General features: G+C 43.4%; 1 long non-coding RNA gene across 1 annotated transcript; it reads right to left on the reverse strand.

The window, feature by feature from the left end:
* Window positions 1-1,852: 1,852 nt before the first annotated feature.
* Window positions 1,853-19,158, reverse strand: LOC311514424. Its single transcript, XR_014709883.1, has 3 exons — window positions 19,069-19,158; window positions 18,898-18,949; window positions 1,853-2,266 (listed from the first exon to the last, which is right to left on the reverse strand). It is a non-coding gene; the product is annotated as an uncharacterized lncRNA (long non-coding RNA).
* Window positions 19,159-25,511: the final 6,353 nt, after the last annotated feature.

Consider the following 25,511-nt stretch of genomic DNA (forward strand, 5'->3'; position numbering starts at 1 on the left):
GGTCTATGATACCTGCCTCCCATTAAAGCCACCTTCCTGGAACTTGTGGCACCTTAGAGACTAACCAGTTTATTTGAGCATAAGCTTTCGTGAGCTACAGCTCACTTCATCGGATGCATACTGTGGAAACTGCAGAAGATCTTTTATACACACAAAGCATGAAAAAATACCTCCCCCCACCCCACTCTCCTGCTGGCAATAGCTTATCTAAAGTGATCACTCTCCTTACAATGTGTATGATAATCAAGTTGGGCCATTTCCAGCACAAATCCAGGTTTTCTCACACCCCCTCACACAAACCAAGATAACCTGCAAGGTAACCTATTTCCCCTTATCTTGGTTTGTGTGGGGGGGGCGGGGGGGGGTGAGAAAACCTGGATTTGTGCTGGAAATGGCCCAACTTGATTATCATACACATTGTAAGGAGAGTGATCACTTTAGATAAGCTATTGCCAGCAGGAGAGTGGGGTGGGGGGAGGTATTTTTTCATGCTTTGTGTGTATAAAAGATCTTCTACACTTTCCACAGTATGCATCCGATGAAGTGAGCTGTAGCTCACGAAAGCTTATGCTCAAATAAATTGGTTAGTCTCTAAGGTGCCACAAGTCCTCCTTTTCTTTTTGCGAATACAGACTAACACGGCTGCTACTCTGAAACCTTCCTGGAACTGTGTGCAGAGCTTGCCCCAGCCCTGATGCACAAGGGCACCTCCTAGTGGAGAATTGTGTGGCGATCGCAGTGTGGAAGTTGGCGACTCCAGACTGTTACCGGTTGGTCGCTAATCAGTTTGGAGTCAGGAAGTTGTCTGTGAGGGCTGCGTTAACACAAGTGTGCAGGACTATTAATCACATCCTGCTACAAAGGACTGTGACTCTTGGCAATGTGTGTGAAATAGCGGATGGCTTTGTGGAAATGGAATTCCCTAATTCTAGTGGAGCAATAGATGGAACACATATTCCAATTTTGGCCCCAGACCATCTTGCAACGGAGTACCTCAATAGAAAGGGGTACTTCTCCATGGTATTGCAGGTGCTTGTTGATCATCATGGGCAATTCACTGATATCAATGCAGGATGGTCTGGGAAGGTGCAGGATGGTCTGGGAAGGTGCATGATGCACACATCTTCAGGAACGCTGTCCTGTACAGAGAGCTGCAAGCAGAGACTCTCTTTCCAGACCAAAATTACAGCGGAAGACATTGAAATGCCCATAATGATCATGGAAGACCCAGCGTACCCCTTACTCCCATGGCTCATGAAGCCTTACACTGGAAACCTGGTCAGCCACAAGGAGCATTTCAACAATAAGCTGAGTAGGTGCAGAATGACCAAGGACTGTGCATTTGGTAGATTAAAAACGTACTGGCGATGCCTTTATGGCAGGTTAGATCTAAGTGAGGAAAACATTCCAGTGGTCATAACTGCCTGCTGCATGATGCATCATCTTTGTGAGGCCCAAGAGTGAAAAGTTTGCATGGGGTGCAGTGCTGAGGCAGATCACTTGACTGCTGATTTTGAGCAGCCTGATACCAGGGCTATTAAAGGGGCACAGTGGGGTCAATTCGAACCAGGGAGGCTTTGAGGCAACATTTTGAGAATGAGAACCAGTCATGTGTATTTCTAGACAGCAATCTACCATGCTTCATTAATTTGAATTTTGTTTGTTTGCCTAACAATTGTGATGATTCCTTAGTGGGATTTGTAGTAAGCAAATGATTAAACTACATGTATATGTTTTACTAGCAGCTGCAATCACAATTTGTAGGACGCAAATAAAAATTGGTTTATTATATCTTTCAGAGAGTTTGTTTTTATTAAACACCAATAAACACACACAAAAGGCTTGATGGAAAGGGAGATAGCAGTGCAGGCCAGTGTAGGCTCTCACAGCTGCCCATAAGTCCAGCTATCATTTTGGAAGCTGTCTGAAAGGGTGGAGTGAACAGGGTATCGAGATGTTCCAGGAATTTGCAAGAAATGGGGAGGAGGAGTTTGGGGAGGGCATGGAACACAGTTCTGTATTGGCTGCTGGTGGTGGTGGGGAGGGTGAATACACATCTATTCTGACGGTAGCATGATTAGGGACTTCAGCATCTCTGTTTGCACCTCCATGACTTTTATCATCCGCTCATGGGCCTTTTGTATGAGCTCCTGATTCTCCTTTCTGCCCCGCCTTTCCATTTCTCTCCACTCCCTACATTCTCTTTTTTTCTTCCTCAGGGGAGTCAATCTCTGCCCAAAACATGTCTTCCTTACTGTGTTTTGGTCTGTACAAGCACAAGAAACAATACACAGAAGCATGATTGTTAGTTCAGTTACAGCATTGAAACATTACAGTAAAAGTAAATACACCTCTTGTAACATACCAATCAGTTTCTCACTGACCCTTGGCAAGCACACATCTCAGCGAACACCCTGATCATGGTGAGTTTGGCCTGGTTGAATGGGGGGTGTTCAAGCTGGGACAGAGTGTGATGGTGATGATTCAAGGAGATCCATGCAGGGATCAATGCTTTGTCTAAACCCAGTGAGGTTATAACTTGTAAATGATTTGTAAATTACTGATTGTTAGTTTGCATCTGAGATTTAATAGTGAAATAGCTAATTTGAAGTTGTCCCTTTAATTCACAATAGATTTTTATTGGCTAATTATAGGACATGGGGTAAGTAGGTCACTGATCTGAATCCCTGTTTTAATTACAGTTGTTGTATTGTGAATCCTAAATCATCACTGCTAGATTAATATGTGTCTGTCTTCATAGACAGAATATCAATAGTCAATAATACAAACATTTGTTTCTTTTGACTTTACAGTCAGTTTTGCAGAAGTACTTCTGTAATAAAGTACTTCTGAATAAATGGTTAACATGAAGCCATTATGTTAGCATTTAGCAGTTAGCATTTGAACAAAGATATTTACACGGGTGCACTTGGGAACATTGTGGCCTTCAGTACATATTAGACAACTACAGTTTTATTCAATATTCTATGAAACTATGCTTCCTTGAATAAACAGTTTGGCATTAATAACTGTTGTTTCCAAAAGTTCCTTTGAAGTTGCATATACATAAATTGCACCTGCAAATCATCTAAGACAATGGTTTTCTCTCCTTTGTAGTCTGATTTATTATTACAGTTACAACTGATTATTTATTAGGTTTCAACATACTGGTCAGATGACAGGTTCTGTTCCAGGTTCTACTTGGAATTTGATTTAGAAGATAAAATTTGGTGAAGCACACATAGAAACTTTAGTTAATACAGACAAACGTAATCGAAATAATAGAAAAATCAATCTACATAATGATAAGAATAAGATCAGTAAAGTGATTTCCTGTATTGTTCATACTTAAATCTTACATTGTGGAGACCATAGCTAATTCATTAAATAGATCTATATTAGGGTCAAATGCTGGCAGTGAAGTAATGAATGACACATGCAAGAAATTAAACACAATATAGTTTTCATTTATACAACATGACTTATGGTTGGGATGTGCTGTCACAAATGCCTATTTCCTTAGAATACTTAGGGATAATTGATTGCATATGGCAAGATATCTCAATTCTTTTGTTTCTCTTTAGGAGACCTTCCTCAATTATACCAATTTAATAACGATTTATCTTTTTTTTTCCCCCAATGTAAGTCTATTAAAGTTGTGATAACTGAAGAACTGGGTTTTTTTACCCATGAAAGCTTGTGCCCAAATAAATTTGTTAGTCTTTAAGATGCCACCGGACTCCTTGTTGTTTTTATATTTAAGACATATTTCTTTAATCACCACCTTTAACACAATTGTTTTTGTTTACCTTTATCCAGTTGAATGTCTATTCAACACAGGCAAGACATAGGCATGGGAGCATTATACATTGTTAAAGAAGTTTAACTGATTCCATCCAAAAAAGGAACATTGTCCCATAGTTTGGTTATTAAAGTGCCCTTATGTCCTATATAAACAGTTTTCTTGTGCTGTGACTGTTACCATTGCATCAGGTTCCATCTGTTGATCTTGATTAATGTGAAACTGAATATTAGTTCTAAAAGTTGCATCTTGATTACTCCTTTCAGCGAGGGCTTCTTGTTCTATATACAGAGCACGTACAGTTTTGCCCAGCTTCAGGCCCAAAGCAAATGTTTTTGCCGGGCCCTGACTGGTGATCACTCTATTGAGACTGCTGATTGGGAGAAGCAGCCCAACCAGAACTTGGAATTCATCTTTGGCTTTTGTAGGACTACTTGACACCTGTGGGGGCAGATCTTTTCCCAGGTACAACTCTATTTAATTTGCACGATAGAACTTTTATACATTTTCTTTATTCCACCATCCTAGACAACTATGGGTGGTATGGGATGTGGAATTGTTGCTGAATGTCTAACAATTATAAACAAACCTAAGTGACCGTATGTTTAATATGTGGGTTGTTTGACTAGATTTTATTCTTTCTGGGAGCCCCCAGAGAGAGAACAACTGTTTAACCAGTGCCTTATCAGTGGCAGAAATTGTGTTAGCTTTTCCCTTAAAAGTTTTCACCCACTTTGAAAAAGAGATCTACTAGTACCATCAAATTTGTATGTGTGTGTGGAAGATAGTTATGTTAAAATTAATTTTTTAAACCAGGATTTAACTGGTTCCCTGACATTTTTTAAAGGGAACATTCTACACTGAGAGTTTTAACTGCTGAATTGTTTTCATAATATTTTTATTTTTAGTTTGTAAGGCTTTTAAATTAGAGACAAAATTTTTCTGACTTCCCTTAATTGAAGAAATTGGATGGAATAGACAGGCTGGCTCACAAACTTTTGAGAGTCTGTTTATATCACGCCCCCTAGCATTCCCTTTTTGTCTAATACATTAGCTTTTGATTGTTTTGGACATACAAAGCATCATAGGTGCCAATGTCCTCTCTACCCCGTGGATGCTCGACCCTGCCCCGCCCCAGGCCCCACCTGCAGTCTACCCCTTCCCCCAAACTCCCGCCCCTGCCCCACCTCTTCCCTGCCTCTTTTTGCTCCCTCTCCTGAGCACTCCCCATCCCCGCTCCTCCACCTCCCTCCCAAAGGTGACCTGCACTCCATGAAGCAGCTGTTCGCGGCGGCTGGGAGGCGCTGGGAGGGAGTGGGAGAAGTGATCAGCAGGGCCGCCGAGGTGGGTGAGGAGCTGGGGGGAAAGTTGGGGCTGATTTCCTTTTTTGGTGGTTCAGGTTCTGTAGTTTCTGCGTCAGAGTGTTGCTCTTTTAAGACATCTGAGTGCTGTAGCTGTCTTTAGAAATCTCACATTAGTACCTTCTTTGTGTTTTGTCAAATCTGCAGTGAAAGTGTTCTTAAAACAAACAACATGTGCTGAGTCATCATCCGAGACTGCTATAACATGAAATATATGGCAGTATGTGAGTAAAACAGAGCAGGAGACATACAATTCTCCCCCAAAGAGTTCAGTCACAAATTTAATTAACACATTGTTTTTTTAAAGAGTGTAATCAGCATGGAAGCATGTCCTCTGGAATGGTGGATGAAGCATGAAGGGGCATACAAATGTTTAGCATATCTGGCATGTAAATATCTTGCAATGCTAGCAAGCAAAGTGCCACGTGAATGCCTATTCTCACTCTCAGGTGACATTGTAAATAAGAAGTGGGCGGCATTATCTCCTGAAAATGTAAACAAACGTGTTTGTCTGAGAGATTGGCTGAACAAGAAGTAGGACTGAGTGGACTGAGAGAAGAGTGAGGGGGGATTTGATAGCAGCCTTCAACTATCTGAAGGGAGGTTCCAAAGAGGATGGAGCTAGGCTGTTCTCAGTGGTGACAGGTGACAGAAAAAGGAGCAATGGTTTCCAGTTGCAGGGTGGAAGGTCTAGGTTGGATATTAGGAAAAACTATTTCACTAGGAGGGTGGTGAAGCACTGGAATGGGTTACCTAGGGAAGTGGTGGAATCTCCATCTTTAGAGGTTTTTAAGGCCTGGCTTGACAAAGCCCTGGCTGGGATGATTTAGTTGGGGTTGGTCCTGCTTGGAGCAGAGGGTAGAACTAGATGACCTCCTGAGGTCTCTTCCAACCCTAATCTTCTATGACTTGTAGGCACTAAAGTTTTACATTGTTTTGTTTTTGCGTGCAGATATGTAACAAAAAAATCTACATTTGTAAGTTGCACATTCCCGATAAATATATTGCACTAAAGTTCTTGTATGAGGTGAATTTCTTTTGTTTATGGTTTTACAGTGCAAATTTTGGAATAAAAAATAATATAAAGTGAGCACTGTATACTTTGTATTCGGTGTTGTAATTGAAATCAATATATTTGAAAATGTAGAAAAACATCCAGAAATATTTAATAAATTTCAATTGGTATTCTATTATTTAACAGTGCGATTAAAACTGTGATTAATCGTGATTAATTTTTTTGAGTTAATCATATGAGTTACCTACTTTTCTCAACTAAAACAAAGCCTTCAGTACAGTGGTTCTCAACCTATTTATCACTGTGGGCTGCATATACAGCTCTCTGTGTGTTATGTGGGCTGCGTCCACACAATATCCATACTACCTGTATGACTGAGGATATCACATGGGCTGCAACTGTGTGCTGATTGGGCCGCAAGTGACTTGTTGCCTGCGGGTTGAAAACCACTGCTTAGCATAACTACTTCTAGAAGGCCTTACACTAATAAAACTGGCAGAGCAAGGGTGGAGTGTGCGCGGGGCCACGGGCAGAAGAGGCGGGCCAGGGAGCTAGCTTCCCCAAGCAGAAGCTTCACCCACTGCCCATGTTTCCCTCCTCTCCAGTGCAGTGGGCTTGGGCTCGGGTACATAGTTGTCCAATGAGAAAGAAGGGGCAGGGTAGGTGTGAACAGAGGAATATTAGACCTCTTGCTGTTGAAGATCAATAGCATATAGAGGGAAGGCAAGGGAAAGATCACTTTTCCTGCTGTCCCCAAAAATCTGTTGCTTCTACAACAATGGCATTTGAAAACAAGATGCATTTCCCCCTCTCAGTGTTTGCGGCTGGCTGCCTCTGTGCTTGGCTTTTCTGGTTTTCCATATGTTGCCCGCTGCTCCAGTCTAACAGTGTGGATGCTTCCACTGCCAAGCCTGCATGCATTAAGGTGAGACCAGGAAAGCAGAGGGGGCCATTTGTGCTGCTTCTCTCTATTTCCAATGCAATTAAAATATTGGGGAGAGAGAGAGAGAAATTAAAACGTGTATTTGTTGGTCAGTCTAGAAGAATTACATAACTGTGTTTTATTTTATGCTTTTGCTGTATCACCCATCATACTTCCCGGGATCATGGAAAAGAGGGATTGTACTCTTAAGTTTTTGCATTTGACTTTTTTTGTATGATTCCTTAATGTTATACAGCCCTCAGATGTTACAGTGATGGGCATTGACAACATCTTAAAAAAAGGTTTCAGAGTAACAGCCGTGTTAGTCTGTATTCGCAAAAAGAAAAGGAGGACTTGTGGCACCTTAGAGACTAACCAATTTATTTGAGCATGAGCTTTCGTGAGCTACAGCTCACTTCATCCATGCATACCGTGTCCATAATAGTGTCCACGGTATGCATCCGATGAAGTGAGCTGTAGCTCACGAAAGCTCATGCTCAAATAAATTGGTTAGTCTCTAAGGTGCCACAAGTACTCCTTATCTTAAAAAAAGTGAAAGTTTACATGTCACTATGTCATTGTACTACAGTAGATTTATGTATTAACATGTATATGTTAATAGATTTAAATGGTTTCCCAGAAGAGCTAACTTAGTGGTCTAAGTATCAGATACCTACTACCATGGAATCACAAGTTAAAATCCCAGAAGTGTCAACTTAGCTGTTCATGCTTCCGAGGTAGGCAAGATAAGTTTCCTGCAGCTTACTGGCTGAGGATCTCTTGAATGAGAGCTTATAAACCAAGGTCCTGTTGTCTTTGCACTTACTTACTATGTTCTGAAGCAGACATTATTTAAAACAAATGTCAGACACCAACAATATTGTGCATCTACAGTGAGAGTCCAGAACACTGTTATTTACCATTGTATTACTACAGGAATTTGGAGCAGGATTATAGAATACTGTCGTATTATTTTATTATGTATGGAGTCACTTATTTATTGTTAGGTAGTAATGGGGAAATATCCATTGATATTTACTAATGATTTTGACCCTGGGCAAAATAATGAACAGCATGATAATGAAAAATGTAAGGATATATTTTATCAGCTTTTTAAATTACTTAAAAAGAAAAGGAGGACTTGTGGCACCTTAGAGACTAACAAATTTATTTGAGCATAAGCTTTCGTGAGCTACAGCTCACTTCATTGGATGTAGCTGTAGCTCACGAAAGCTTATGCTCAAATAAATTTGTTAGTCTCTAAGGTGCCACAAGTACTCCTGTTCTTTTTGCGGATACAGCCTAACACAGCTGCTACTCTGAAACCTTACATCACTTAGATGTTGGGACTTCATACTAAACTCTATTTTTAAACTGTATGTCTTTGACATTTGCGCTGCCTGTTGGATGTTTGCTTATCTACCTGACAATAGAGGCAGTTCATGCTGCATCCTGGTTTTACATCCTCCTCCTTTGCACCTGCACAGTGACATCAGCTACTAGCCTGGAGGCCTTTGAGGGCTCCTTTCCTGCCATTCTTTATGAACCAAATTGTGGTTCCATAAAAATCCAGGGGAATGCTCACCATTGATTTTAGTGGGACCTGGATTTAACCTTAAGCGAATAGAATGGTGGTCTTCATACAGTAACAATGTATGTTAATAAATGTGTGATGTACAGTAATGTAATGTTGTAAAATGTATTAGATAAATGTGAAGACATGCTAATTAATTGAAACAGTGAACACATGAAAGCGGAACAGTGATCCCAGCCACTAAAGAGGAACTGCCATGAAAATGGACTTTGGTGGGTCTGGCACATTTTTCAACAGCAGCTAAGCATGGGGGAGGGGGCGAATACATCGATAACTTTGTTCCCGCTGAAGTTACTTCCTCTATTTGTTAGAGACTCCCTTCTTCTAACACACACAGATAACATTCTAAAGCACCTCATAGGACATCTACATGGGAAAAAAATGTTCCTCGAGGAGAGTCCAAAGTCATTCTATACAATGCAGTGGTTTCTTTCTAACTGCACCACATTTTGACATTTGAATTTCTCACTTCATCTTAAGCGCTACAATGAACTGTGGGAAAGTGACTCAGGTAGCATCAAACTGGGATATAGAGTACCTATTGCAGATCTTCATTGCTTCTATCCACTGTTCTTGCGTTTATCCTGTTACATGCTACGTTGCAGTGAGTATAAGAGGAAAACAGCAACATAAACTACCTAGTCAAATCAATGGGCCAAACTAATCTCTGATATATATGTGTCTCATATTTGAGGTATCTTTTGGCATTCCAGGTAACAAATGCACAGTCAGTTAACAGGTAAAACTGTATCCAGAGTAAACCAGGATGTGACAGAGGGTGAGTAGCATTAGGCTAGGTGCTTGGTAGGCATCCCCACCGAGGGCAAATTAGGGAGATAATGGGTTAAGGACTGAATAACTAACCAATTTGGACAGCTAAAAGAGAGACAGGAAGAGGAAGAGAGGTAGGTTGGAATGAAGGGCTGCTGAAGCGCAGGCTCTTAGGTAGGTGGGAACTTGCCCTCCTCTCGCCCTGTACCTAGGGAGAATGTAAGCATCTTGAGCTGTGGGGAACTGTAAATAGAGCATTGGGTGTTGAACTTGCCACAGCTTCTGTGTGAGGATTGTTTGCAGTAAGTAGAGCAAGGTGAAGGGACGTTTTCCTTTCATGTTCCCCGGACTGGCACGTCTTTAAGCTCTCAGAAAGCTTCTGGCATGGAGCAGATAGTTAACATCTTAATACAAAGGTTTCCTAACAAATCATCTCTGACATTTCCTTGTATCGTTTCCAAGAGGGCTTCGTGCTCTTCCACATTGTGCAATGTTTTCGCTTCCTAGCCCTAGTCACAAAGAAATGTACTGCCAACTAGAACTGACTGAATAGTGTTTGACAAATACACCATTCAACAAGTATCACCATTTTCAACAAGTACTTTAGTCAAGGAATATTTTGCCATATGTAACCAAGCTGTTAGAATACTATTAACTGAATGAAGTATTTGATGAAACAGTTACGTTCACACACTGATTCATTCAGGGTGAAACTAACCCCTTTGCAGAGGACCAGTGCAGGGCCTATGTCCCAATTATCAGCATCAGTAACAAACAAGGGAACTGACTTTCCATCCATTACTGTGATAAGCTTCAAACTCTTACAAACCACCACCCATCCACCACGTATGGCTGACAGACCATCCTCTAGTTCAGCTATTCTCAACCAGGGGTTTGTGGCCCCCTGGGGGTCCACTAGCAGTTTCAGTGGGTCTGTGAAAGAGGGCTGGCTTTAGGAAGCAGGACTGGGAGCCAGGGCAGAAAGCTCAAAGCCTTGAGCCCTGGCACCCTACGGCTGAAGCTCTGAGTCCGTCCTCCCCAGTCTCCCACCACATCCTGCAGGGCTAAAGCCCAGAGCCCTGGCACCCTAAGGGTCAGAACAGAAGCCCCAAGCCCAGGGCTGTCTTTAGGATTTATGGGGCCCTATGCAGTATTATTAAACTGGTGCCCTTATGCCCAATGGCAGCCGAGGCTTGCATGTGTATTTTAGATAAGGGAGGTCTTTTGAAGGATTTATTTAAAAAACTGTATGTCTGAAGATCCAAGCATTTCAGGCTAAAGATGAATACTCAGATTGTGCATCTAAAAATCTATGCAAGGATTTTTTAGAGATGTTATTTTATAATCTTCAGATCTTCAGCAACACACTAATGAAATATTTTTAAAGCAAATTTTAAACTAAGGTCCTGTAGACTAACATGTTCTGAGTAAATATTACAGTAATGCACAACTGTTTTTGTCAGTAACTTCATAAACTGACAGTATATACCTGGGAATTGGCAAATGCCTGTTAAATGGCTTCATTATCACTTGAAAGGCTCTTTAACAGTTTCAATGTTGTGCTATAGGTCTGGCAGGCTGGAAGGCTTTTTCACATTTAAGTACTAGATCCCCTCTGGAGGAAGACTTGCCAGGCTGCAGCAGCCAGCTGTGGTGGGAACCTGCAGGAAGGGTCAGAACAGGGATAGGAAGAGGCAGGAGGGTGGACACTAAGACCCAAGGGCACCCCAAATTTTTGGGTGCCCTACGCAGCCACGTATGCCTAAGGATGGCCCTGCCCAAGCCCACACACCCGCAAAGTTAAAGCCTGGAGTCTAGGCACCCTGGGGGTTGGAGGCCCCAATCCCTGCCATTCTGCGGCTGAAGCCCAGAGCCCCAAGCCCCACATTCTGCAGGGCAGAAGCCCTGAGCCCCCCGCATCCCATGAGCCCCACCATCCTGCAGTAGAAGTCCAGAGCCCCAATCTCCCCTGACCCACTGGGCAGGAGCCCAGTGCTTGGCGCCCTGCAGGGCAGGAGCCCTGAGCCCCCTGGCCTCGTGGCTAAGCTCCAAGCCCCCGGCCCTGCTGCCCTGCAGGTCAGAAGCCCCAAGCTCCCTCCTTTGCCACAGCTGAAGACCTGAGCACCCGCTCCCCATCCCCTGCTGGGCCCTGGAGTTTTTATAGCATATTTTGAGGGCTCAGAAAGAAAAAGGTTGAGAACCCCTGCTCTACTTCATCTCACCACTTTTTTTTTAAGAGACATCAACATGTTTCTTCTTATCTTCCGTTTACAGACCAGAGACTCAACTCTCCCCATGCCCACCCACTTACTATGGTCAAGAGACCACAAGATATCATGTTTTATTTTCCATATTCTCTTCAGTCTAGGAACATTTCCCAATCAATATTCAACTGAATCAGAAAGCCAAATCTACCCCATCCTATATGGAGTTGAACTCCCTTTATACCTTCCCTATTCACTCTTCTAATGTGACTCAGAGACCATCCTTTGACACTCCACACCTTCCTGGTTCAGACTAGATGTCCTCCTTCACCCACTGCACTCTAAGTGTAGTGGCCCATGTTCCCTCTTAGTGATTAGACCCCTTGGCACTGCTTTTGTGTTGCAAAAGGGCAAGAAAGAAGATTATCTTTCCAGTTCTCCAGGCAAGGGGGAATCCAAAGGGAAAGTAAAGTCAATGAGAGGTGTGTTGGGGTTGCACTGCACTCCAACAGCCCCAGACTGCAGACAATCCCTTTGAGGGGCCATAAAGCTTAGAGGAGCCTCTAGGCTACTCTAATCTTCACCAGGATTGACATGAGCCTAACCCCAAAATCAGGGAGTCACAACCAACTCCTTTGTCCCCACATCCCTTTGCTGCACCCAATGGAAACTTGTTGAAGCAGAGAATCTAGCCCATAGCTTGCAGACCTCAGAGTGTCGAATGCTTCAAACAAAGCTATGATGTTATTTACCTCAGAGAAGCCTGAGAATCAACATATCTGCATAGTGTGTTACATTTTTAATTTGTAACTAGTGATTTCAAAATGTCTTCTTGCTGGATAGATGGAGAATGGCTCTGGCGTAGGCAGAGTTAAGTGTTTTTTGCTATTGTACATAATTTATATGTGTACATTCATTTAAAAGTTTGTATTGTATGAACTGTGAATATATTTGAATATTTATCTACCTTTCCTTAATTGTTCATTTCCATACTTTTCAATATTTGGAGATTTTCTTAACTGTAACTTTCCTTAGTGTACATATATAGTAGCAAGCTCAAGTTAAAATTATCAGAGAAGTTTTGCTTGTCAATTTACTTGTTTTTTCAGTGCTCCATGTTTCCTTGTTCTTAGGACACCTGTTGCAGAGGAGCTGTATGAAGTTACTAGCTCACCCATCCTATCCTTTGCTTAATTAAAACATTTTTTCTTCAACTACTACCTGTGCATGAGTTTCCAAAAGAGATTTAATTTGGTAAAAAGTTTCCAAGGACGGTAATGAGCCTTTTTCAGACTAGAAGGACATGAAGAAGAATTAAGTATAAAACAAATTTCTCCCATCAGGGTAATTTGTAATTTTCTGTAATTCCAAAAGAGCATGATGTGACAGGGTCGGGCCAGATGGCTACAGAGAGTAATAGAAGTATTCAAACTTTGCAGAAGAGTTCAACTTAACTTAAAAATTATCACCTTATTGTCAGAATAAACCTGTCAATTTTTCAGGCCACCGGAGTTATGGAAAAGCTATAAATTGGTGGATTACACTGGAACTTGGTTGCAAATTTAGGATGGATGAAAATATTATCTTTTCATAACAGTTTAATTTGGTATGTAGAACATTAATAGAGTAAGATCGATCTTATGCCTTATTAGCAGATACTATTATGTAGAAGACATTCAAGTTAGACACTAACTTATTTTATTTTTCAGGAACACAAAAGTGATACGAAAGACTGCTGCTGCCTCCGTACTTGTAAGTGTATTTTGCTCCAAATAGATAGATAGATACTAGAAGCACTAACCTTATTTTAATTGCTCTTTTACTGTGGAGGTTCTTTAACTTTCATTACAGTTTGTTGAAATGTGGTTTTGAATTTTTTTTAAATGAAGTATGATTGGCTTTTTAAAAACCATACTGGTAAATCTAGCCTTGTACTTCAATAATCACTCTTCATGCTGCTATGTGGGATATCAAAACAGCCAATAGGGATATTTCAAAACCTTCTGAGTTTGAAAACCTATTGGGTGTTATTCTGTGGTCAATTTGTAACTTGAATGGGAATGACCTAACCCGCTGTTTACCGGGCAATATTTGTTCCCTGGTGTTTGTTTTCTTGCTGAAACTAATTTAAAACTCGATTTGCAAGTAAAAATGTTGGACAAGATTTTCCAAATTGACTCATGACTGTAGGTGGCTAACATTAGTCCCCTTTAAAGGAGCTTGATTTTTAGACAGTGCTGAGCCTCCCACTCTCTGAAAAATCAAGCTCCTTTCCGTTGTCTCAAGAGAACCTAAAATAATGGGACATCCAAACCTTACTAGTCACTTTGGAATACCCTGCCCATCAATCTTATCTGCAGAACATTCTAAATTATTATTTAATACAATCAGTAAAGGCACACTTTTTTCTTAACTAGTGCAGTTCAGTACAAGTCTTTCCTCACGACTGTAATCTCTCTTTTAGGTGAGAAAACGTGTAAGCTGGTGCCTACAGTCATCCAGTTTACATACAAACGTTGTAGCACTTCAGTTAATGCATCGAAATGCAGTGATCATTGCAGAAAAAAAGAAAAGTAAGTTATTAGGCTGTATTTAAATAAAATCCAACCCGATTTGTTATTGAAAATGTCTTTGTATGAGATTCTCAATTGTATAAGAACAAATTATTTGATTTTTTTAAATGATACTATAAAAGAGGGAGTGCCCTATTTCCCCCCTGTGCTTCTACAACTGAAGAAGAGACAAACTCACACTATCATGGAAAAGGTGAGGGAAAATTGGTTTCAGCGTGCATCATGGTCCCCTCTGTGCCCAGACCTGGAGAAGCCGCCATATGAGTACAGTATGGTTCTGAGTGGAGCCAGGAGTGGAAGAAGTTGGAATCTGCTGCCGTTTTTTCTGAAGACTGGTGGTTTCCCACTCGAAATCCAACTGGGAGGTGTTGATGCTTTGTAAACAGCACTAGGTAGCAGCAGAGTATGAAAGTGTAGGGCAATGGGCCTTTGCAGGTGTCCCAAAATCTGTGTGGAACCTGAGACATCTGCTGGATTAGAAAGAGGAACATTGCAGTGGGAGAGGCTCCTTACAGTGGAATGAGGAGGAGGAAATGCCAAGAATTGGAACTTTGAGTCTCCTTCCCTTCACAGGCAGGGCTGGATTAACTTTTTGTGGGCCTGGCGCCAAACATATTTGTGGGCCGCCCAGAGAATGATTGTAAAAGGGGCTGGGGGCAAAAGCATAGTGGGGTGGGAGCTAGGGTTGGTCCCTGGAGCAAGGGAGGGGCCAGGGTTAAACTGCAAGCACAGCAGGGCTGGGGAGGGGGTAAACAGAATCACCCCCCCTCGCCCCTGCTCACATAGAGCGGGTACCTACCTGGTTCTAGCCCATTCTCTTTGTCTCTCTCCGCACTGAGCTGCCCCTCCTCCCGCAGGCCCACGTGTGCTGTACTGCTCTGGTAGGTTGTTCTTGCACAGGGGAGGGTGTGGCTGTGAGGCAGAAGCTTTGGCCCAGATCCTCAAAGGTATTTAGGTGCCTATCTCCCTTTGAAATCTATGGGAGTTAGGCACCTAAATACCTTTGAGGATCTGGGCCTTTGTTCCTCACTAGTTCCATTATCTCTGTTATTTTTGATTCAGGTGTAAATCTTCACTGGAGGCTGTAAATAAAATCTCTCTGTACCTATCCAAGCAACTTTCAAAACAAAACATAAAGCAGTATCTAAAGGAGTTTGAACACACTAGAGCGAGAGGTCTTATAACCAAGGAGAATTTGTCTTTTGTTTTTGTTTTTCCTACTGATGCATCAGAGGATGAATTATTACAATAGTTAGACTTCAGGCCTGACAACATAGAATCATAGAATCTTAGGACTGGAAGGGACCTTGAGAGGTCATCTAGTCCAGTCCCCTGCACTCATGGCAGGACTAAGTATTATCTAGAGTAGACCACCCCTGACAGGCGTTTGTCTAACCTGATCTTAAAGACCTCCATTGATGGAGATTCTACAACCTCCCTGGGCAATTTATTCCAATGCTTAACTACCTTGATCGAAAGTTTTTTTCCTAATGTCCAACCTAAACCATCCTTGTTGTAATTTAAGCCCATTTCTTCTTGTCCTATCATCAGAGGTTAACAAGAAATTTTTTCTCCCTCCTCCTTGTAACAACTTTGTAGAGAACAAGTACCTTATTGTGTTAATTGTATAATAAAGACACTATTTAAGAGAGCATTTTGTTTGCAAGTAAATCATTTTCAGAAAAAAAATGAATACAATTTGTATATGATATCATGCCAGATTGATTTCCAGATGACAGCCTCTCACAGGTTTGAGAGATTTTAGCCAAAATGATCATGGTTATTACAGTTGCACTTCAGAGCCAACCCAGAATTGTGCTAGGTGCTGTACCAGCATAAGTAAGAGAGGGCCCCTGGCCTGAAGAGTCTAAGGAGACAAGAGAGACAAAGCATAGGGGAAATGAAAATAGCATACAAGCAAGTGAACTGTGTCATGGCAGCAAGGCTTATGTTAACTCTGTGATTATTTTGGTTTGGTTTTGTTATTTAAATCCTTTCAGTAGGTTATTAGGAAGGGATTAGCTAAAACCAAGGAAGGGAGGCAAATGAAAGGATTGCAGCCATTCGGCACAGGGGATGGACTGTTCAGAGTGAAAACTGTAGAAAGCAGGCTGATATCATCAGTGTGTATAAGTCTTTGCTTGAACTGCTTTCTGCAGCTGCCCTGCTGGCTTCAGTCTCTGGCTAGCTCCTCCCTGCAGTTTCTTTCCCACATCACAGGCAGGAGGGGGAATGCTGCATGGCAGATTTAAGATATAGAATAATTTGGGTAAATGTGCACAACGTTAATACTGAATGGAAAACCAAACTCCTTTCTTCATGTACATTAATCAGCTCTGCTGTTTCTTTTATGGAGAATCATTCTTCCTGATCTATATGCAAGTAAGCAGTTAATTTAGACAAGAACAATTGAAAATTGTGAAATGGTTTGATTGACGAAGGTAGAAGAGTCTTACAAACAGAAAAGATAGATTCTATTGTTTCGAGTGAGCAGTTTTGAGCAAACAGGTATCTTATGAATAACACAGAATCTGTCAGACCGGTCAGCTTGCAAAATACTCTTCTTTATCTGCTTAGAGATGTCAGGCTCTCAGGTGATGTTATGAAAAACAATTTTACATTAAAGCTTGGCACTCTGAAGTTGTATTTAACATTTCAAAACAATACAATTTACCAACAACAACTTATTTCTTCCCTTTAGCTTTGATTACAAAGAACGCCAATGTTGCTGCTGCCAGGAAGATAAAACTGAGGCTCAAGTTGGTACTCTTATTTGTAACAGGGAAACTATTGACTTCAAGTACAAAAATGTCCTCTCTTGTGCATGCAAAGATTGTGCAAAACCATAAGATGTTATTATTAGCAGAAAATCAATAGTCTTTTATTCTTAAAATTATTATGTGATTTTGATCCTTTCTAACTATATAAAGCTGATTTCAGTAATGATCAAACAAACAAAAATAAACATAGGGTCCAGCTTGTTCCAGTATATGCAGGATGCACAGCACATACCCCTAGGAGCAGCCCACATGGACAGCTCTCAAGCGAGTTATTCTGTGGAGCATATCCACTCCCATTCTATACTAGCCTATATAGATACACATACGCAGCATGCCCTCAGTTGTACCAGGATGCTTAGATCCAGGGGTGTTGGAACAATTTGTATAGTGGAGGTGCTGAGAGGCATTTAACCAAACTGTAAACCCTTTATATAATGGAAGCCACTTCAAGCCAGGGGGTGCAGCTGCACCCCCAGCACCCCTAGTTCCAGCACCTATTCCTAGATCAGCATGGGGTATATCAGGGCCGAGAGCTGGAGTAATAGCTATTGTGTTTCGTTTGCAAAGAACCGTTAGTTCTCGGGGCCAGCTAGTAAGTGACACATGCCGGTCATTCTGTTTTTTGCTGAGCTGTATGTTTGTGTATAGGAGTGTTCCTTCAGCTTGCACCCTGTGTTTGGCAGGGTCCTTTATGGTATAAAGACTACCAGCTGCACCTGTGCCCATGCTGAACTGCCAGCACTGATGGTTGGCACAGAAGATGCTAGCAGGCATTATTCAACACTCACATCCATGCTAATGACTGACTGGGGGAGGCAAAATTTACATGGAGGGGTGCATGGGAAATTAACCACTCCTACCATCACGCAAGCATCCCAGGCCCTTCCCAGAGCTACTCTATACAGGGAACTTCTGTGCAGTGACTGAGGTCTTGATCCTACAGCCTTACTCAGGTGGTTAAGGGATGCAGGATCGGGCCATGAATGTGGACTCTTGTTGTGTTTTTTCCCAACATAGGCAACTGAAACACACACGTTCCTGTTTTTCACCATGGTACTGCACTGGGCCCTTAGGCTACGTCTCCTCTGCAAGTGGGCTTGTGATTGGAGCACACGTCCACATACCTGAGCTAGCTGTGTTCTAGCTAGTGCTCTCGTACCAATAACAGCGAAGCTTCAGCAGCACAGGCCTCGGCGCAGACTAACTGCCTGAGTAAGTACCCAGCGTCCCAGGTGTCGCTTCCACAGCTCATGCTGAAGTCTCTGCTGTGGAGGCTTCAGTGCTATTGGTGCTCACGTTAACTAGCGCAAAGCCAGCTCGGGTATGTCTACATGGGCTGCGCTCACACCTCTGACTGCAGTGTAGACATACCCCACGTCATGATTTCATTTCAAAACAGATGAAAATCACACATTTCTCTCCTCATTAGCTCTTTACTAATCACACCTGTCAAATAAACATTTCTTTGCATTTAAAATATGTGATGCTTAGTTCATTGTGAGCTGGTGTTTGATTTTATTGTTAATTATTTCATAGCAGCTAAGTGTGGGCTAGATGCTTCCCTGAAGACAAAGAAATACACAGTCCCTGCCTCAAAGAGTGACAGACTAAATAGCAGCTATGTGATAGAATGACTGAGGCTTATGAACAGACGGGAGGGGACAGCACTGTGATTGCATGTTGCTCGGCGTAGGAACTTGCACATCATGTACTTAAGTTAAACCTTTTGTTAGTACTTTACATGTAGGTAACTCTTCTGCCAGGTGTTCTCGGCAGCAAAAAGGGCCAGAATCAAATATCTAGAGGGTTCTTCTTAAAATTAACAAACACCACTGGCTTGAGATGCCACCCAGAAATCTGAGGAAAACTACATACCTTCCCTGGGCACACTTAGCAGGCAATGCTTCCCCTCTTGCAAGCACGCAGTCTGTGTATAAAACAAAAACAATTTCATTAAGGGGGAAAAGGAACACAGCATTAATCTGGGAAAACACAACAATGCTAAATCAACTATGTGTTTATACAAGTAGTAAGTAAAACACCCACTTCTACCGTATCTTGGGCAGTAGTCCTTAGTCTCTGTTTTCCACCTTGCTACTGTGAACATCTGATGGACAAATGTCCCTTTGAGACCTCATGTCCTGCCTCTTTCCCCCCTGGGGGGAAATTAATCATTAATCCACTTAGGGTTTGGTGAAGTCCCAGAGCCTGAGAGTGACGTGCACTCAAACAAGTTCAGCTCCAGGCCGAGGGGGAAGTGCTGTCTGGCTTCCTGAACAGATGCCTTGCTGCCACCTCTGCATCATCTCTCATTGTGCCCCTCTAGCCAGGATGCTATCTCTCTTACCTTGCCACCACCTCTGCCTGCAATGCCATCTCCGTGCCATCTCCTCTATCTGCCTCTATGTCTTTTCTCACCACGGTCACCTCTTATTGCAATGGCAGATGTGGGTCTTCAGGCTCCTACGCCAGTGATAGTGATAACAGCTCTTGTGGTGCTAGATCTAGGTCCCTCCCAGAGTTCACTCCGCTCTGCCATTATACTATGTGAAGAGTCTTGAGCAGAGTCTTGCCACCAGGGATTTACTCTTCCATACCAGGTAAAAGCCCCCTTCCCCTCCCTGTCTGCCCAATGGTCCCAGTTCCATTACGCAGAGGTGTATGGCTCTTTGCTCAAGGCATATTATGTACAGTTCTTTTGTGCTTTTGTCACACAATAAGGATGACAACATTTAATTACCCAAACATCCCATACTTCATTGTATTTTAACCAAAATAGTCACACTGGGAGAGCCGGTAATGAACATGCAAATGAGGTCTACTCACCAAGAGATGGGAGCTGAGAGGTCCTTCCCTAGAGCTACCAAGCTGCCATAGGCTTACATGTATAAAAACTAGAGCTGGTCAGGGTTGCATTAGAAAAACAGATATTTTTGTTTTGTTTTGTTTTCATTTAAATTTTTTGTTAATTTTTTTCAGGTTTTCATTAAAAACTCAAACCTCCAAAATTTTCCAGTTTTTGACAACCAGCCTTTTGATTATTTCAGTGAAAACCCGCAAAATTAGGACAAAAACAGAAATGTTCATGAGAAGGTCTCCATGTAATCCCACAGGCATTTTTAATCAAAAATATTCTCAATGTAAATATTTCATCCAGTTCTAATAAAAATGCAAGGACTTTAAAGGAAGGGGCCAGAATTTTGAAAGAGCTCAGGCCAGATTTTCAAGGGCTGAGGCGTCTGGGCCAGACTTTCAAACATGTTCAGAAGCCAACAGCTCTCACTGAGATGTGCTCAGCTCTGTCGAAAATCTGGTCCCTTGTTTTGGTGTTTCCTTGGGAACCAAGCTGGGTGGAATCTCAGGGATGTAAGATAGGGTGAAAGTTTTGTCTGGGTAAGGACTTCAGGATTTGACCCAGGAATTCTGCAATGAGAATTGTTGAGAACATCCCATTTCCTTTTACTTTAATGGGAGGTACAGGGTCTCAGCACATAGCAATATCCAGTCCATATTTTTTAAAGTTCTTTGGACTCCACAGAATGAAGAGTACAGTATAGATGTAAAATATTACTACAGTCTAAATGAAGCCCAGCAGCCATTCCTCCATACACACCCCTTCGTCCCCATCATACTCTGGTTAGTCTTTATGAAGGAAACATATTGATTTTGTTAGCAACTTTGTGGTTTACTTATCAGGCTATATCAAGAATGGACCTTAGTCATAACAACTGCAACCATCAAGCCTGTGATGACGTGACAAGTCATAGACCAGATCCATATTGCCCTAGCTACCAGTGGAAATGATGACTCACCCTAAATCCAGATCATTTGCCAGTGCTGGGACCAGAGATGTAGGAAAGAGGTTTCTAAGTCCCTGCCTCCAGTAGTTTGAGGCCCCACTCTTGCTTGGGATCCTATATAACTCAAAAGGCTGGACCTACCTGTAACTTATACATAACATATACATCTTCCGCTAAATTCCTTTCGCACATAATTTTTCTGCAACAAAAATGTTTTTCCTACAAAATGTTAATAAAAGATCAAGCATTATTTTACAATGTAGTATTATCCTAAGAATAATATTCTCTTACAATATTTGACCCTTATCTACACTGACACCTTGATTAATCATGAAAAATAGAATGTACATCTTGTAGGAAAACTGATTTATTGCTTAATCCTTTGTGTTTATTTGTCAGTATTTATGCCCACTAAATGTAAAGCACTTCTACAATAATTCATACCCCCTGTAGATGAATACACACCAAATAAGGGATGAAGTCAGCCTGAGAAGATGTTGTGCTCCAACAAGTAATTTACAAGTGTTCCTGAGGAGAAACATTTCTAAAAATGTCAGTGTGTGAATTATTTCTGCAAAGAGCAATCCTGGTGACAGAAGAACAGTCACAACACTAAAGCCTTAATTTAGGAATGAAAGAACTTTCTGGTCACCATAGAAATTAAATGAGAGAAAGGTGATCCCCTGGTTATACAATAATGTGTATTTTGCTCATCTATAGAACTTTCTATCACAGGATCTCAAGGTATTTTACAAACAAAGCAATGGATTAGGCCGCACAGCACCCATTCTATACGTAGGGAAACTGAAGCTCTGAGGATTTAAGATTAAAAATTTCAAAAGTAGCCACTGATGGTTGAGTGTCTTAGTGCCCAACATTTTTTGGGTGTTCAACATTTTTGAAAATCAGAATCAAAGTGTTTCAAACTGGGGAACCAAAATTGGAGATGTGACATTCTGTACCTTGGGGGAGCACCCTGTAACCCCCAGATTCCTCGTTTTTATATCATTGTGATCTGACATATACTGTAAAGTATGCCATGTGAGGAAAGTCACTGTTCTCTCTGCATATGCATATCTTTAGCGCATATGAAGTTATGAGATTGTGTTGTATTGTTGTCACTAAAACATGCTGTAAGTTGGGGAATCAGCCAGATATTTGCTCCTCAGAGACAACAGCCAGGAAAGTAACCAATGCCAGGGTGAAGTGTCAAACAATCATCAACAGCCCACTATCCAGCAAGGGAGCTACAATTCAATGACTCATCTTCATGAGGCCACACCAGGGGAATTGCTCAACCTTGCCTGGGGAATCAGCAATGACCCCAGACATGCCTGGACTTGTGCTCCCCAAGCACATGGGACTGAAGGTATAAAAACAGAACATATCAGGCCCATGCTTGGCCTTTCTCCTGCCCCCACCTACACTGCAAGCAACCAAGACACTCAGAAGAAAACTGAAGACTCCAACAGAGGAGGCTGGCCCAGGTTTAAGGGATAACCCTGTATATTAAGGATTGCTATATCCAGTGGGGTGAGAAAAACTGCTTAATCTAGATGTTACCCAGTCTAATAGGGTCAAGAGTTTAGACTGCGTGCTTATATTTTATTTTATTTTATTTTATTTTATTTTGGTAACTAACTCTGACTTTTTGCCTATCGCTTAATATCACTTAAAATCTATCTTTTGTAGTCAGTACATTTGTTTTATTGTTTATCTTTACCAGTGAGTTTGTATGAAGTGTGTGGCAAAACTGCTCAGGTTTACAAAGGGTGGTTTATATATACTTTCCATTGATGACATGGTGAAACAATTAATAAATTTTCACTGCTCATCTTGAGCAGTTTAGGATGGTATATTCCTGGGGTACAGTGCTGGGAGCTGAGGGGATCTGGCTGGTGCCTTTCCCTTGCATGAAAGCGGCTCTGGGAGCATTCATGCAATCTAGCTGGGTGTGGGGCTCCACATGCTGTTGTGCTGAGTGATCACAGCTCCCGGAGGGGCTTGCTGCTTGTTACTAGCAAGGCATTGTGAGAGACAGCCCAAGCTGGAGAGACTTCAGGGGGCACAGCGGCCCCATGGTCCCAGGCTGCACTCTGGGGATCGTGTCACAGGAGACACCCTGAATCAGTATCCACTTTTGAAAATGTGGCTGTGACTTGTCCAGAGCTACGCAGGAAATCTGTGGTAGTGCGAGGTACATGGCCAGATCTCTTAGCTATACTTGTACCACCAGCCCCTTATTTTCAGTGTGTGGTTCTACATCGTCTCCTCAGACACAAAGGATTGATTCTTTAAGTCAACGTGCACATCTGTTGGAAGTCCACTCTACTCTGGTTTGAATTGTCCCTACCCAAATTAGGGTGTTCACATGCTACTAACCTTTTGTTGTAAATTAGATATAAATACTGTATGTTGGTTCTCAGCTACAAAGTGGAACACAGAATCAAAGACACACAAGCCAGCATTTTGTGAATCGTTGACTAATTCTTAAACTAAAGTAATGCTATTTTCTGCTCTAAATATACTGATCGCTGTTTCTATTTACTGCATGTATTTGCTAATGCCAAAAACTCAGGCTGAATGAATTCATAAATCACCTCTTTGGTAGGTTTTAGACTGGTTCTCCTTTTCTTCTACGCCCAGATGCCTGAGGGTAAGCACTTTCCTTTCTTAGCTGAAACTCACTGGTATGTCTTGTCTTGCTGTCTTCATTTTGTTCCATTCATTTCTAGAAACGCTTCATCTTCCCAGGTCCAGGTAAGACCTATTTTAACATTTAACTTTCCTGCTATGCATTTGAGCTACAGCATGTCATTTTTGCTGATTGTCATTTCACATGTTAAACCAATGCAACAGCAAAGGTAGGCTTCAGTGAATATTGTTAGTGCAGCACTTTATAATATTAGTAATTCAGATACTGTAGTAGTGATGGGGCCATACAGGTACCTAGATAGATAGGTTACTATTGACACGTATCTTACTAACAGGCCAAGTGCTGTTCAGTGGCAGTACTTAAAATTGTACTTAGGTCCAGTGATGAGCTGCCAAAATCTTAACAACCAGTTCCCTATCAAAAGTTCTGATTTAAGGGATGTGCCCCAGTATATATTTTTTGTACCGACAGGGTTACCATACGTCTGTATTTTCCCGGGAGGAATTTTTAACTTTTTAAATTTTAAAAATTCCTCCCGGACGGCGATTTAAGAACCAAAAAGCCTGACCTGTCTGGGAAAATATGGGTGTGTGTTAACCCTGCCTAAAGTTCTTTTTTTAAAAGATGGGCCTGAACTAGAAATGAGCTCTGTTTCACGTGTGGGTCCCTGCCACTCCCTGGGGGTGTGCTAGGGTGACCAGATGTCCCGATTTTATAGGGACAGTCCCGATTTTGGGGTCTTTTTCTTATATAGGCTCCTATTACCCCCCACCCCCTGTCCTGATTTTTCACACTTGTTGTCTGGTCACCCTAGGGTGTGCACATATGTGGGTCCCAGCTGCTCCCTGCCCCTCCCCATTGAAGCAGGTGTGCAGGGTTACTGCCCTGGGAACTGCAGGGCACCAGTGGATGTGGGGCCAGCTGCAGACAGGGCGTGGGCCAGGGCTAGCTGGAGGCAGGGGGTGCTGGGTTGGCTGCAGGCAGGGCAGGGGGTGCGGAGGTGGCTGAAGACAGGAGGGTGCTGGTTGGCTGGAGGCAAGGGGGTGTGGGGCTGGCTACGGGCAGGGCAGGGGGTGCGGCAGGGGCTGGCTGGGGGCAGGGCACGGGGTGCGGAGCTGGCTGGAGACAGGAGAGTGTGGGGTTGGCTGGAGGCAAGGGGGTGTGGGGCTGGCTACGGGCAGGGCAGGGGGTGCGGCAGGGGCTGGCTGGGGGCAGGGCATGGGGTACGGGGGTGGCTGGAGGCGGGGATGGCTGGAGGCAGGGCAGGGGGTGTGGCAGAGGCTGGCTGCAGGCAGAGGATGCAGGGGTGGCTGGAGGCAGGGCAGGGGTGCAGGGGCTGGCTGTGGGCAGGGGTGCAGGGGCTGGCTGGAGGCAGAGGCTGGCTGCAGGCAGGGGATTCGGGGGGGGCTGGAGGCAGGGCAGGGGGTGCAGGGGCTGGCTGGAGGCAGGGAGTGGGGGGGGCTGGAGACGGGCTGGCTGCAGGCGGGGGGTGCAGCAGGGGCTGGTGCAGGCAGGGGGTGCAGGGGTGGCTGGAGACAGGGGCTGGCTGCGGGCAGGGGGTGCGGCAGGGGCTGGTGCAGGCAGGAGGTGTGGGGGGGCTGGAGACAGGGGCTGGTGCGGGCAGGAGGTGCGGGGCGCTGAAGGCAAGGGGTGGCTGCGGGCAGGGGGTACGGGGGGGCTGGAGGCAGGGGCTGGTTGTGGGCAGGGGGTGCGGGGGTGGCTGGAGGCAGGGCAGGGGGTGCAGGGGCTGGCTGCGGGCAGGGGTGCAGGGGGTGGCTGCAGCCAGGGTGTGGGGGTGGCTGGAGACAGGGGCTGGCTGCGGGCAGGGGGTGTGGTGGGGCTGGTGCTGGCAGGGGCTGGTGCAGGCAGGAGGTGCAGGGGGTGGCTGGAGACAGGGGCAGGCTGCGGGCAGGGGCTGGTGTGGGCAGGGGGTGTGGGGGTGGCTGGAGACAGGGGCTGGCTGAGGGCAGGGGGTGTGGGGGTGGCTGGAGACAGGGGCTGGCTGCGGGCAGGGGGTGTGGCAGGGGCTGGTG

This window comes from Lepidochelys olivacea (assembly GCF_965140295.1).
Source record: "Lepidochelys olivacea isolate rLepOli2 genome assembly, chromosome: 1".
NCBI classification, from domain to species: Eukaryota; Metazoa; Chordata; order Testudines; family Cheloniidae; genus Lepidochelys; species Lepidochelys olivacea.